This window comes from Thamnophis sirtalis, unplaced genomic scaffold (assembly GCF_051295495.1).
Source record: "Thamnophis sirtalis isolate CommonGarterSnake01/CBP01778 unplaced genomic scaffold, rThaSir2_p1.2 scaffold_2, whole genome shotgun sequence".
NCBI classification, from domain to species: domain Eukaryota; kingdom Metazoa; phylum Chordata; class Lepidosauria; order Squamata; family Natricidae; genus Thamnophis; species Thamnophis sirtalis.
In genome coordinates this window covers 78684349-78698180 of record NW_028261382.1, presented here as the reverse complement: position 1 = coordinate 78698180, position 13832 = coordinate 78684349, and positions in this window count along the sequence as shown.

Sequence of the window (13832 nt, the reverse complement as noted above, 5' to 3'; positions counted from 1 at the left end):
CCAGCTGCTCTTCACTCATGTGGGAGTGCAGGAGACTGGAAGAGCAGCTGCCCGGTGTGCATGCATGCACCAGGAAGATGATCTTCTGGTTTCCGATGCACACATGCACCAGGGGTGGGTTACTGCCAGCATTACTGCTGGTTTGGCACACAAACAATTTTGTGCACGCGCCAAACACACATTCCAAACACATGCACATTTGCACCTAAAAATGTCTGTGCATGTGCACAGCGTTAGAAAAGGGGAAAATTATATTTCTGCAATGAAGATTGTCTGAAAATCAAGATGGCGCCAATGCCAATAGAACCGTCTTGGGGGCGTGGCAGGCCGAGTTACTACCTACTTGTCCGAACCAGTCTAAACCAGTAGGAACCCACCTCTGACATGCTCACCGGCTATCTGGCCTTCCAGTTTCTGGCATGCATGAAGACCAGCTGGCCAGTGCACATGCGAGCGCTGAAAACCAGAAGATCATCTTGCCGGCACATGCATGCGCACTGAGTGGCTGCTCTTCCAGTTTCTGGCACATGTGCGCATGCACACACTCCCATTTTGGCGCTCGGTGCTGAAAATGTTCGCCAACACTGCCCATGGCGGATACATCGATAAAAAATAGGCCAAAAGACAAGGAGATGACATTGTTCACTCCTATATCTTCAAGTAGGCTTTAGATAACATCAGCAATGCAGTATGATCTATCTTAATGAAAGCCAAATACCTACGAATAAAGTGAGCTAAAGATTTCCTTCCCACACTTTTTCTTGCTCTTCGGAGTGAGACAAATAATCTCTCATAACAGAAATAATTTCTGAGAATAGTTCACTTAATAGAGGGACAATTTTTCCGTTGTCTTTAAATAGCAATGTTATATGTACAGTTATATGTAACAGGCACATCGAGATTTTTGTTTCAGAATTCTTTTCTTCTTCTTTTTACAATAGTCCCTTAAGTTTTTAGAAATTGACAAAAACTGGGCTTCTCCTAGTTTCCCTAAGCAACATAGCAAGCTATATAGATTTTAATTTAGCAACATCTGGAGGTCTAAGGGTTACCATCCCTTCTATGAAACCCTATTCCATTCATTGGGACATATTGCCAAATTTGCAGCTTCAAGAACCTGATATCAATAATATTCAATCATATTTTTCCATAATTTAATTCCTAAAACCAAAGTTTCTGATTGCTTTATAGAACAGACTGTGGAATGAGGTCTTGTCAACCCAACATGGCAGACCAGGCTAAGAAATCAATGTCATATAGGTCAGGACTATTCTAACTGTAACATCTATAGTAATATAAGCTACAAGTCTGAATGTGGCTCCCCCCTCCTTTGCTTTATCTTTGTCTAAACTAGGGAATGGCATTTTCTCAAATTATTTTGTTGGCCCAGGCTCAAGTACCTCTTATCTGACTGTTAACTTGGTATTGGGACTATTCTCCTGTCCTTCAAAACCATTCCTTATGCACCTACAGGTATTCTCTGTTGCCAAAGATTCTAAAAGTGGCAATGTTGGATGAAACCAGGCTTAATAGTAGTAACTCTGAGAAGGATTTTGGAGTCTTCGTTGACAACCAATTAAATATGAGCCAAAAAAGCCAATGTAATCCTAAATTGCATTAACAGAGGGATACAATCAAGATCAAGGGAGGTACGTATGTCATTCTATAAAGCCTGTAGATCTCATTCCACAGTCTGTTCCATAAAGCAATTAGAATACCTAGAGTATTTCTTCCAGTTTTGGTCACCACACTATTAAAAAGATGTTGTGACTCTAGATAGAGTGCAGGGAAGAGCAATCAAGATGATTAGGAGACTGGAGGCTAAAACATATGATGAACGGTTGCAGAACTGGACATGGCTAGTCTAGTGAAGAGAAGGACCAAGGGAGACAGGATAGCAGCCTTCCAATACTTGAGGGGCTGCCATAGAGAGGAGGAGGTCAAGCTATTTTCCAAAGCACCTGAAGGCCAGACAAGGAATAATGGTTGGAAACTGAACAAGGAGGGATTCAACCTGGAAATAAGGAGGGATTTCCTGACAGTGAGAACAATCAACAATGGAACAGAAGTTGCTTTCAGAAATTCTAGGAGCTTCATGACTGGAAGCTTTCAAGAAGAGACTGGATTTACATCTCTCAGAAATGGTGTAGGATCTGCTTGGGCAGGGAGGAGGGTGTTGGACTAGATGACCTGCAAGGTCCCTTCCAACTCTGTTAATCTGTACCTGCTATCACACTGGTATCCCATCAGTTCCCTGAGATGTTCGTAGTTTATGACAATGCAAAAAAGAATTACCCAACAGCAAAACATAATATTCATTGAATGATGCAATTTCCAATAGCGTCAAACCCAATTGCAGTGCTATTGACTGTTCCCAGCTGAGGAGTTTGTATGTAAATAGAGAGAACTGTTTTCTTTATTGCTCAGACTGCTCATCTCTTTAAATGCTCATTGTCATTCTCTAGTTTTTGGATTAAGCAATGTGGTATGTATGAGCAGCAGGTGTCCACAGATCCCTTGACATTTATTATCTTAGTAAGTATCTTATGGGCACTTTTAATTAAAAACCAATGGAAATCAAAAGTCCCTGCACTCTTTATTTACAGCAAGAGGGTTATGTATGCTTCAAACAGTATTCTGGAAATGTCTTTGGCATTCATTAAAGCAGCTCAATATTATTTGGGCTTTCATTTGAACATGGGAGAAAAAAAGTATTACTGCTTAAAGAGCCAGGTTGCTGTATAGGTTTAAGGTGCCACTAGAAACTGGGAGACTGTGAGTTCTAGTCTTACCTTATGCACAAAGCATATATTATTCATTGTGGACTGCACAAGGAAACATTTATTGTCAACTTACAGGATGTGTTATCATGGAATACCTAAGACAGATGCAAGCTACACTTGAAACATATTAAAATATATATAAGGCCTTAGTAAGGCCACACTTGGAATACTGCATTCAGTTTTGGTCACCATGATGACAAAAAGATGTGGAGACTCTAGAAAGAGTGCAGAGAAGAGCAACAAAGAGGATTAGGGGACTGGAGGCTAAAACATATGAAGAACAGTTGCAGGAACTGGGTATGTCTAGTTTAATGAAAAGAAGGACTAGGGGAGACATGATAGCAACTTTTCAATATCTCAGGGGCTTCTACAAAGAAGCGGGAGTCAAGCTATTCTCCAAGGCACCTGAGAATAGGACAAGAAGCATTTAGTGGAAACTAATCTAGAACTGATGAGGAATTTCCTGACAGTTGGAACAATTTATCAGTGGAACAACTTGCCTCCAGAAGTTGTGAACGCCCCAACACTGGAAGTCTTTAAGAAGATGTTGGACAGCCATTTGTCTGAAACAGTGTAGGGTTTCCTGCCTAGGCAGGGGGTTGGACTAGAAGACCTCCAAGGTCCCTTCCAACTCTACTATTGTATTGTATTAAAACTATGTTACTAGGATCAGAAGGTTTCAACAACCGCAAGGGGGTCTTAATCCGTTAAGTGATAAGGTATTGGTAATCTGTTTTACATGTAACTTGCATTTGAATAACTACCCACACCAATTTAAATTGTGCATCAGTCTAGCCCTGTGCTGGCAAACCTATGGCACACAGGGGTGCACATGTGTGAGGCACCCGCACATGTGGGTAGTGGGTCGTGTGCACATGTGAGGTGGGGTGGGGGAGCATGGGGGGTGCGGCGCTCCCCTCACACCCCGTTTTTGGGCCCAGAAATCTCCAGGGAGGCCTGCTAGGTGTCACACGTACATGCACAGGGGGGCACATTATGGGTGTGCTTTCAGACAAAAAGATTAGCCATCATTGGTCTAGCCCCTCTGTGCATCTGATGAAGTTCGTAATAGTTCCTACCCTTTAATAAAATGCATTGGCTGGAAAAGCTATAATCATATTTCCTTTTAGAGTCTGCTTTCAATAATCTGTACACTTTCACTGGAATGACCCAAAAATTGAAAGGAGACAAATGCCCCAAATGAAAATCCTATTCCTTCCTTGTGTCTCTGCGTCATGTGGAATACACTTGCGCCAGTGGGGGGTTTCAAAATGTTTTAGAACCTCTTCTGTAGGTGTGGCCTGCTTTTTGGGAGTGGCTTGCTGGCCATGTGACCGGGGGGGTGGCTTGCCAGTCATCTGACTGGGTGGGTGTGGTCAACTTGTAAAATGTGGTGAAACTCACTTAACAACACTCTTGCTTAGCAACCAAAATGTTGGCTCAGAAACTCTGGCATTTGAAGAACGCAAGTCTTAAAGCTGTCAAGTTACAAGACCCCTACACCCCCAACCCTTTAGGGGGGAAAAACCCAGGGGTGTTCAAACTTGACAGCTTTAAGACTTGTGGACTTCAACTCCCAGAATTCCTCCTCCAGTCATGTTGGCTCAGGAACTCTGGCATTGAAGCACGCAAGTCTTAAAGCTGTCAAGTTACAAGACCTTTGCACCCCTAACCCTTTAGAAAAAAAACCCCAGGGGTGTTCAAACTTGACAGCTTTAACTCTTGTGGACTTCAACTCCCAGAATTGCTCCTCTCGCTCTTCATCTTGATAATGTGTGAAGGTGGGGAGAGGGAGCTGGAACCGGTTCTAAATGGCACTGTAGATTTGTGGAACCTCTTCTATAGAAGAGGTTAGAACTGGCAGGAACCCACCCTTGACTTGCACTCACTTGTCTTCAGCCTGTATCTTTTTTTTTTGTTGTTCTCCACTCAAGGAGCCTACCTCCATTTTGAATTTTCTCTGTGCCTTTCAGAGATCAAAGTGCAAACAGTGACAGTGGGAAAGAAATAGGGGATCAGTGGCTTTGATTTGCTCTTGGTGGGGCTGGACAGCTTAAGTCCCCAGTGGTTGCAGTGAGGTCAATCTCAGTATAATACAAAAGAATCACTATGTTGGGTGGTACATTATGAGAGACATAATTTCCAAATTCTGAGAAGGAGTTTAACTTTGGTCTTGCATTATTCAGACCTCATGTGGGGCCTTCAGCTCTGGTCTCTACCATTCATGGAGAATGTGGAGAACCACTTTAGAGAAGGACCACATAAATTGTCATAGATATAGAGGACAAGTTATGTGAGAAAAGAATAAAATAGAATAAAGAATAAAGGCACTTGTTAAGTTTTGTTGGCAGGAATAGCCCACATCCTAGAAGACGGGCTCAAGATCCAGATGGATCTTGACAGATTTGAACACCGGACCCTATCTAACAAAATGAAATTCAATGTGGGGAATTTAATGTAAAGTAAAGTCTTATACCTAGGCAAGAAAAACCAAAAATATACATATAGGCTGGGTGAAACCAGGCTTAATAGCAATAACTGTGAGACGGATCTTGGAGTCTTAGTGGACAACCAATTAAATATGAGCAAACAGTGTGTGGCAGCAGCCAAATAAGCCAATGTAATCCTTAATTGCATTAACAGAGGGATACAATGAAGAACAAGTGAGGTACTAATACCACTCTATAAAGCTTTAGTAAGACCACACCTAGAATACTGCATCTAGTTTTGGTCACCACTCCAGAAAGAAGATGTTGAGACTCTAGAAAGAGTGCAGAGAAAAGCAACCAAGATGCTTAGGGGATTGGAGGCTAAAACATACAATGAACAGTTGCAGGAACTGGACATGGTTAGTCTAATGAAGAGAAGGACCAAGGGAGACATGATAGCAGTCTTCCAATATTTGAGGTGATGCCACAGAGAGAAGGGGGTCAAGCTCTTTTCCAAAGCACCCAAAGGTCAGAGAAGGGACAATGTATGGAAACTGAACAAGGAGTGATTCAATCTGGAAATAAGGAAGAATTTCCTGACAGAGAGAACAATGAAGCAATGGAACAGCTTGCCTTTAGAAGTTGTGGCAGCTTCATCACTGGAAGCTTTCAAGGAGAGACTGCACTGCCATCTGTCAAAAAAGGTGTAGGCTCTCCAGCTTGGGTGGGGTGTTGGATTAGATGGCCTACAAGGTCCCTTCCAACTCTGTTAGTCTGTTAAGTGTGGAGGAGATGCTGGAAAGCTGGGGCAGCTGAGAGTACATTTCAGAAGACTGTTACAGAGAAAAGTCAATTCTTATTGTCTTTCTTAGAAAATGGACTAGCTCTCATAGTGCGAGTTACACAAAGATTGGTATCGGCTGAACATTATAAGCAACATTAGTAGCAAGAATAAGCAATTTACAGAGGAAGTAAAGGGTCCCTACCATAAGCTTCAATCTAGAGCCTAAACAGCTTTAGAGGATGTTGAAGCTCAGAATTCGTGTACCAAACATGAGTTTGAAAACTGAATTTGCAAGGCCTCCTCAAGTCTATGGATCTGGCTTTGTCCTAATTCTTTAGTCAAAAAATGATGCATGTTCATTGTCTTATAGAAGAGAACACCAAGTAATTACTCCTCTTCATCTACTAAATAAATCCAGGATAGGGTTTGGGTTTTCTTGTTTTCTTGGAAGAGAGAGCGAATGGGTGCAACTCATGGAGATCCAGTATTATTCAGCAATGGCAGTACCAACTTGAAGCACTTCAGATGTTGTTGAGCCAGCATCTCACCATTTATAGCATCTGTGATTATTAGCTATACAGGTCAGCCTTGGAATTTCCTCAACATCTGGAGGATCACACTGGCTGCCTATCCCTGTAGGAACATAATGCAGAGTGTTGGACAGTGCTAGGATGAGTTGGCAGCAAAGGACCTACATTCAGATTAAGTTGATCTTCAATGTCTTCATACAGGAAGATTGTGTCATCTCTCTTCATCTCAACGGATATCTGTCAACTCAAAAAGTATTGCAATTGTCGCAAATATGTCTATGTCATTCTCCTACAGGAGCATCTCTGTGTCATGTTCTCAAAAGTCCTGTTCATGAATTCCCCCCCAAGGCAAAAAAAAAATCCCCCTGTTTAATAGGATTATGAGCAATGCTTTAGTTAACTAGTTGAAATTTGTGATGTCATCTGATTCATTTGTTCAAATTGTACATAGGGCCCCTCAAGGGCTGACATCAATAGTGCAACTTGTTTTTCCTTTATTTCCCCTCCCTCACAAACCCCAGTGAATGAGGAGAAGGGAGCCCAAGGCTCTTCTAAATGGTAGCTTATTTCTTGGGACTTAATGAATGTTTCAGCCCTCTTTGCTGATGCACAGTTCTTGCCTCCATCAAAGCCATCTCTCTCATTTCTACACTCTATCGTCCCTGCCAGTAGGCAAGACTAATTCAAACATTCTTACTGAAATCAGGGAATGTTGCATTTTAGGATGAACAGCTGCAAAAGAAAAAAAAGCCCTCCCTCTTTAATAATTGTACCAAGAGATTTTCATGAAATAAAAGCAGCCATAGAGGTGCAGTAGTTAGAATGCAGTATTGTGGGCTGACTCTGCTCACTGCCAGCAGTTCAATTCTGATCGGCTTAAGGTTGACTCAGCCTTCCATCCTTCTGAGATGGGTAAAATGAGGATTCGGATTGTTGGGGGCAAATATGCTGACTCTGTAAACCGCTTAGAGAGGGCTGTAAAGCACTGTGAAGTTGTAAAAAGACCAAGTGTTATTGCTGTAACCATTCATATGAATGGTGAGGACACCTGCAAATTTCCCTTTCAGGCAATTACTGAAAGTAAACAAGCCCCTATCTTATTTTTGCATCTGGTTTCCTATTTCTTGGGATATCAATGCAAAAGGAGGGTTTTTTTAATGCAGGGTACCCTGGCTTTGTCCAGAACTGAGCAGGGAAGGGAAGAAGCAGGTTTAAGTTGCTATAATAACCACCATTCATACATCAACCATCTTGCAAACAACTTGGGGATAGTTTTCATACCACTGAGTTTCCTTTGGCAATCAGAAACCAATCTACTTTCGAGCGAAAATCATTTTTGCAGATATGATACTGTTCTGAACAATAAAAGAGAATTTATCACCCTAGATCAATATTTTGAGCTTTGATGACAAGTAGCCTAAAATGTTTTCAGTGTAGCAATGACCTAAACATCTAACATTTGCACAACTCAATCACATCGTTATTTTTCTTTGATCACCTATAATTGTACTCTTGTTTCAGTTTATTAACAGATAAGGAAGAACAGTACTTAGGAAATATGAGTCCTCATAGAGTACGTCATTTCTTAATCACATTGAACACTTGTATGATGGTTTAATACAGGTTTAAAAGAATAAGACTGCATTTTTATCAAGAGAGTTATATTAGTGATATTAAGGTACTTTGCATTTCCAAATTCTCTCCCCCTTAATTGAAAAATAAAATCTACACAAATTCTTCTTTGCATTTCTTCTTTAGTATCTGTCAAGCACAAATATAGAAAATCAGCTTTGCATTCACACCATGTTATCTTACGCCAGCATTATCCCTGATTGATTGGAATGATCAATGTGAGAAACAGTTCCACTGATGTCATTTTCAGTTGCATCTTCCCATAAACCTGAGAAATAGTTAGCTTCATGTTATGACCTTTGATTAGGACATGATATCTAACTGTCTAGGGTGTCAAGCTCAATTTCATTGAGGGCTGCATCAGGATTGTATTTGACCTTGGAGGGACGGTGTGTGTAGCCAGCAGCCTGGCCATGGTGGGTGTGGCCATCTCGACATCACTCAAATCGGGGACATCCACAGATGTGGTGGCCAACTGTCAAGGAAGGACTTCCCTGAGACACTTCCTCTCATTATAATCTCCTTCCTTCCTTCCTTTTCTTCTTTTTCCTTCCCTCTTCCTTCTCCTTCCTTCTTCCTTCCCCTCTTTCCTTATTTTTCCTTCCTTGCTCTCTTCCCATCTTCCATTCTTTTTCTTTCCTCTTTTCCTTTCTCCTTTCATGTCCCTTCTTGCATGCTGAAATGCAAAAGGGGAAACATTTCTCCTTTTGTTTTTAGTTTGTTTTTCTAGCTCTCTTCCAGCAAAAATGGAACCCAGGGTCCTTTGCTGTTTTCAGGATAGCCCCGTGAGACAAATCTAAGCACCCTGCTGGCCGGATCCGGCCCACGGGCCTAGAGTTTTACACCCCTGCTCTAGGGTCATCTCTGAGGCTAATTCTCAGAAGACCAAAGGAACAAGGGGAAAGAGACACATACATTGCAAGGGAATGCTTTGTGTTATTGAATATGAGATGAAACAGAATTCCTTAGCAACCCAGAACTAAGGAGAAATGTCCTAACAGTGAGGATAATGAACCAGTGGAACCGCTTGCCTTCAGAAGTTATGGGGGTTCCATCTCTGGAGGCTTTTAAGAGACTGGACAGTCACTTCTGTGAAGTGTTATAGGGTCTCCTGCTTGAGCAGGGAGTTAGATTAGAAGATTTAGAAGGTCCCTTCCAACTCTGTTATTCTGAGAAGGATTTTATTTTTTATTAGTCTTGGCAGCAACATTTCTAATACATCATATGCAAATAACAAAACCAACCATATATGAACTTATTTTTATTACAGCCATTTATTGAGAAGTGTAAATGAACTCTTAGAATTGTTAGCAATAAGCACACTGCTTAGGGAGTCCTGGGAGGTGAAGTCCCCATCACTGGAAGATGGAAAATTTGGAGAAAGTTACCCAAACTATCGGCAGAACTTTAATTGTTTTTGAAGACTTTAGAACAAGGAGCTATATCTCAATGATCTGTGTGTTCTTTGTAATTATATTGGGAGGGGAACATCTTGAGGCAAATGTTTGTATCTACAAGTTCTGTACATAAATTTCCTTGCAAAATGATGCATAGATAATGCTGTTACTGTAATTTCAATCAGTACCAGCGTCACTATCCAACTGTACTTGGTGGTGTCCTTGTTTTTATTTCCTGCAATTTAAGCACCTACTGTACTTTCAAAACCCAAGTAAACAACACAAACACTGCTTTGACTTTTGATCACTGATTGAAATGTGAAGTTAATCACAAAACCGCAAAGGGACATGTTGCAAAATGTTGTGGCAATAGAATGTCACTTAGGTATCATACCCTTACAATAAAAACAACACATTCTTAAGATTGTAAGCCAAATGAAATGGAAAAGCCTTTGAACATTTACAAATAATAAGTTTTTCTAATCAGAAAATCTAAAACCAATCCTGATGATAATTGTTGTTCCCCAGTATCTCATTTCTCAATAAATATTCCTGAAAATATAACTGTTTCTCTGTTATATATTCCTACTAAATAAATAGCCAAATCTGAAAATTAGAGATAATTCTTGCCTGTTTGATGTCCTGTCTCAATGTCTGATCTCTTTTCTTGGTCAGTTTTTTTTAAAACTTTTTTGTCATAGTTGTCAGACTAATGGAAATTTTCATAAATTATTGAACTGCCACATCAGTTAAATCTAATTGCAAAGCCATGAATTATTTCATTGATGAAATGCATATAGATCTGACCAAAATATTTACTATTTCTGGGAAATAATAGTTCGACCTGTATTTTAAATGCTGCAAAAATTACTTAAACCCAAGTCAATTTCTGTGAAGGTAACAAGGGAATTGCAACAGTTTAAGTCATCCGATATCAACTCTTCCATTATCATAGCTTTCCAAACTCTTGTTCAGAAATAGACATAGCTTGACAGAAAACTCTGAGAAATGGTTTTATGACATTAGGATCTTCACTGCAGGCAAGAATGACACCTTATATCCAACAATTGTCTGTTTTTATAATGCTAGACATTCAAAGCTTCTATACTTCAGAGTAGAAGTCCTAAGGTTCTTTCCTCTTGCACTTTCCTCTTGCGCTTCTAAGTTCACAAATACTTCATTGAGTGGCTTAGGAAGTAGGTGAAAGATGCTTCATGGCTTTCTCTAGGCTAGAAACCAATGGTTCCCACCCTTTCAATCTTATATCTTCTACATTTGTCAAGAAGCCTGAAGAAGTCAAGACGTTATGGGTACTTCATCACTGAAGGTTTTTAAGAAAAGACTAGACAGTATAGTATAGTATAGGTTCTCCTGTTTGAGCAAGGGGCTGGACTAGAAGACCTCCAATGTGCCTTCAGCTCTATTCCATTCTAAATTCTAAATCAATGCATAAACAAGAAAAAACGTGATGAACTTTTGGTCCATCAGGGTATTCTTGGAATACATTGGATTAAGGTTTTCCATTGCTGGATTCCAACTGACAAAGCATTCTGTAAGCTGTTGATGTGGTCAATTCAAAAAGCAGCTTTGCTCGGAACACCTAATAGTTTATAGTTTTATAGTTTTCCCTTTATTTGTATGCCGCCCTTTTCCCTGGGGGGACTCAGGGCGGCTCACAGTTCAAAAAAAGGGGGGGGAGGGACAAACAATTTCCAACATACAGACAATACAACATATTAAAAAAACACAACAGCCACACAAATTCGAGTGGGGTTAGAGTCTTAACCCCAGGCCAGCCGGGACAGCCAGATCTTTAGGGCGGCGCGGAAGGACTGGAGGGTGGTGAGGGTCCGAATCTCCACGGGGAGTTCGTTCCAGAGGGTCGGAGCAGCCACCGAGAAGGCTCTCCTCCGGGTAGTTGCCAGTCTACACTGGCTAGATGATGGAATTCGGACCATAATATCCATAATATCTTGCAATGATCTCTCTAACACCATCAAACATCAATATCTGCCTATTCCAGGTCCTTGAGAAGGACTATAGGTGGATAAAAGAAGTGGAAAAGGAAAAGGAGAAACTAAGCTGGCTAGTGCAACTTTTAAAAAGGCTTTCAGTTTCCTCTCTTTTGTCCCTTGGGTTTGCTCAATACTTGGAAATATGCCATCATTTCACAATTTTGTAAACGTCAAGTGCTCAATCAAACAACTTGTTAAAATTATGTGAAGCTAAACACTATGTTCAACTTCCTTCCTCTTTTTTTTTTATTCCTGCCACATTTTCAACACGTTCAACATTTCAGATTACATTTTCTGTCTTTCTTCCTTAATAGGAAAGCTTGCTAACATTCTCCTGGTTAGCTCAGCTGCTGTCTTTTTTTAGAAGCGAAAATTTTGGTAATGCGAAACAGTGGAAATGAGTTCATCTTGTGAACTGTTAATGGCAGCTGTTCATTGCCCAATGCTTTAATGGTCACTCTACTTAAAGCAATATATGTGTCCATTGCAATGAAGGACATATTGGGTGCATCAAAGACCTTAATTATGGACCTAATCTGCTCTACACTGTGCATGATGTGCGCTTAAAGATAAAAGGAACTGGAGAATCTGAATGTTACTATGGGTCTCTAGCATCATTTCAATGTGGTACCTATGGACACAAGTTCCCTCAAGCCATCTTCAATTGAAGATTCCCTGCTCAAGTCTTCCAACATAATGATCATTCATGTTGGGTAACTATTATCTCTTTTATATCAATTTCTTTGTGACACCCTTGATGCTAATTGTTAACAAAACCACCATGTCAGCTACTTGGAAGTGTCATTTTAACTTCATTAGCTGGAGGTTAGGCTGGTGAAAATATGAGTCCAGACTTCGATTTCTCCAGTTGGCTTGGCCCCTTTCATTATGATTGACAGCTTCAATGTTCCTGGAGCCAGGCAAAAATGCTAAATTATAAATTTATGGTTTTTCATGACTGGACACCAGTCATTACTGAAGGAAGATGCCCAAAAAATCTCCTCCAAACAAAGATTGTGCTCATGTGGTGAAGTAATACAGTAATTCCTATATTACTGTATTCTGTATAGTAACTTTCTGACAGTAAGAACAATCAACCAATGGAACAGAAGTTGCCTTCAGAAGTTGTGTGGGCTTCATCACTTGAGACTTTCAAGAAGATATTGGATTGCCATCTGTCAGAAATGGTGTAGGGTCTCCTGCTTTAGCGATGGTTTGGACCAGATGACCTATAAGATCCCTTCCAACTCTGTTAATCTGTTAATTGAATTGATGCAACCTGTTATTCTTTATTGCTCTCTCTATGCAAGTGTTCACCAAGAATTCATTATTATTCTCACTCTTTACTAAATATCCTGGTCATTCTGATTTGCTTTATCTCAAAATGTTATTATTGGATCAATCTGATTTTGTTTCCTTGATCACAGCCAAGTGTTGTACAATGTACTATTAATTCTAACCCTTTTTAGATATTTTAGAAAAAGTATCTTAATCATATTCTTGTGTTTGTTTGCCGGTCTATTATCTGGCGTCATAAGCTAAGATTTATTAGATCTATGTTGATTGATATTGTCTTGGTCAAAGAGAAGAAGCATAAAGAGAAAATCCATCAATATAATCAATTGCATAAGAGCTATAATCAAGAAACTCTAGTCTTTTCATACATTAATATCCCACCTTTTCTCCATGGAGTTCAGGATGATATATAGAGGTCTCCCCTCATTTTATCCACACAGCACCCATCATGTGAGTTAGGCTGGCTGAGAAAAATAATTGTCCAAAGTCACCCAGGGAGGTGCATGGTAACTGGAGACTTAAACATGGGCATCCTAAGCCCAATCCAACACCCTAACCAAACCATACTGGCCCTCCAAAAAGGATATCACAGTAAAATAAATGTTACAAATCAATTAGAAAGTCTAGGATAGACCTCAGCAGATTTGCAAATGTTTCAAAACTCACTTGAACCATTCTTCCTTTTTGCAACTTCACCCTAAAAAAGGCTGAGTAGGGAAGATCAAGGAAGTATTTTCTCCAGAAAGCTAATATCCCTTTCTTCTCACTTACAGCTGATAGAAACTTCACTTGAGGTCAAGGAAAACTGAAAATGTTTGTGCAAGCACAGACATTGCAGGCTGCTGACTTTAAGCCCTCTTGAGTGACACCCACAGACAGGAATGGAGTGCAAGGCGCCATTTGTCGCTGACAAGCTGTCGATAGAAAGCCAAAGGCTTTTGTGAGTTCCCACCTGGATTTTACTAC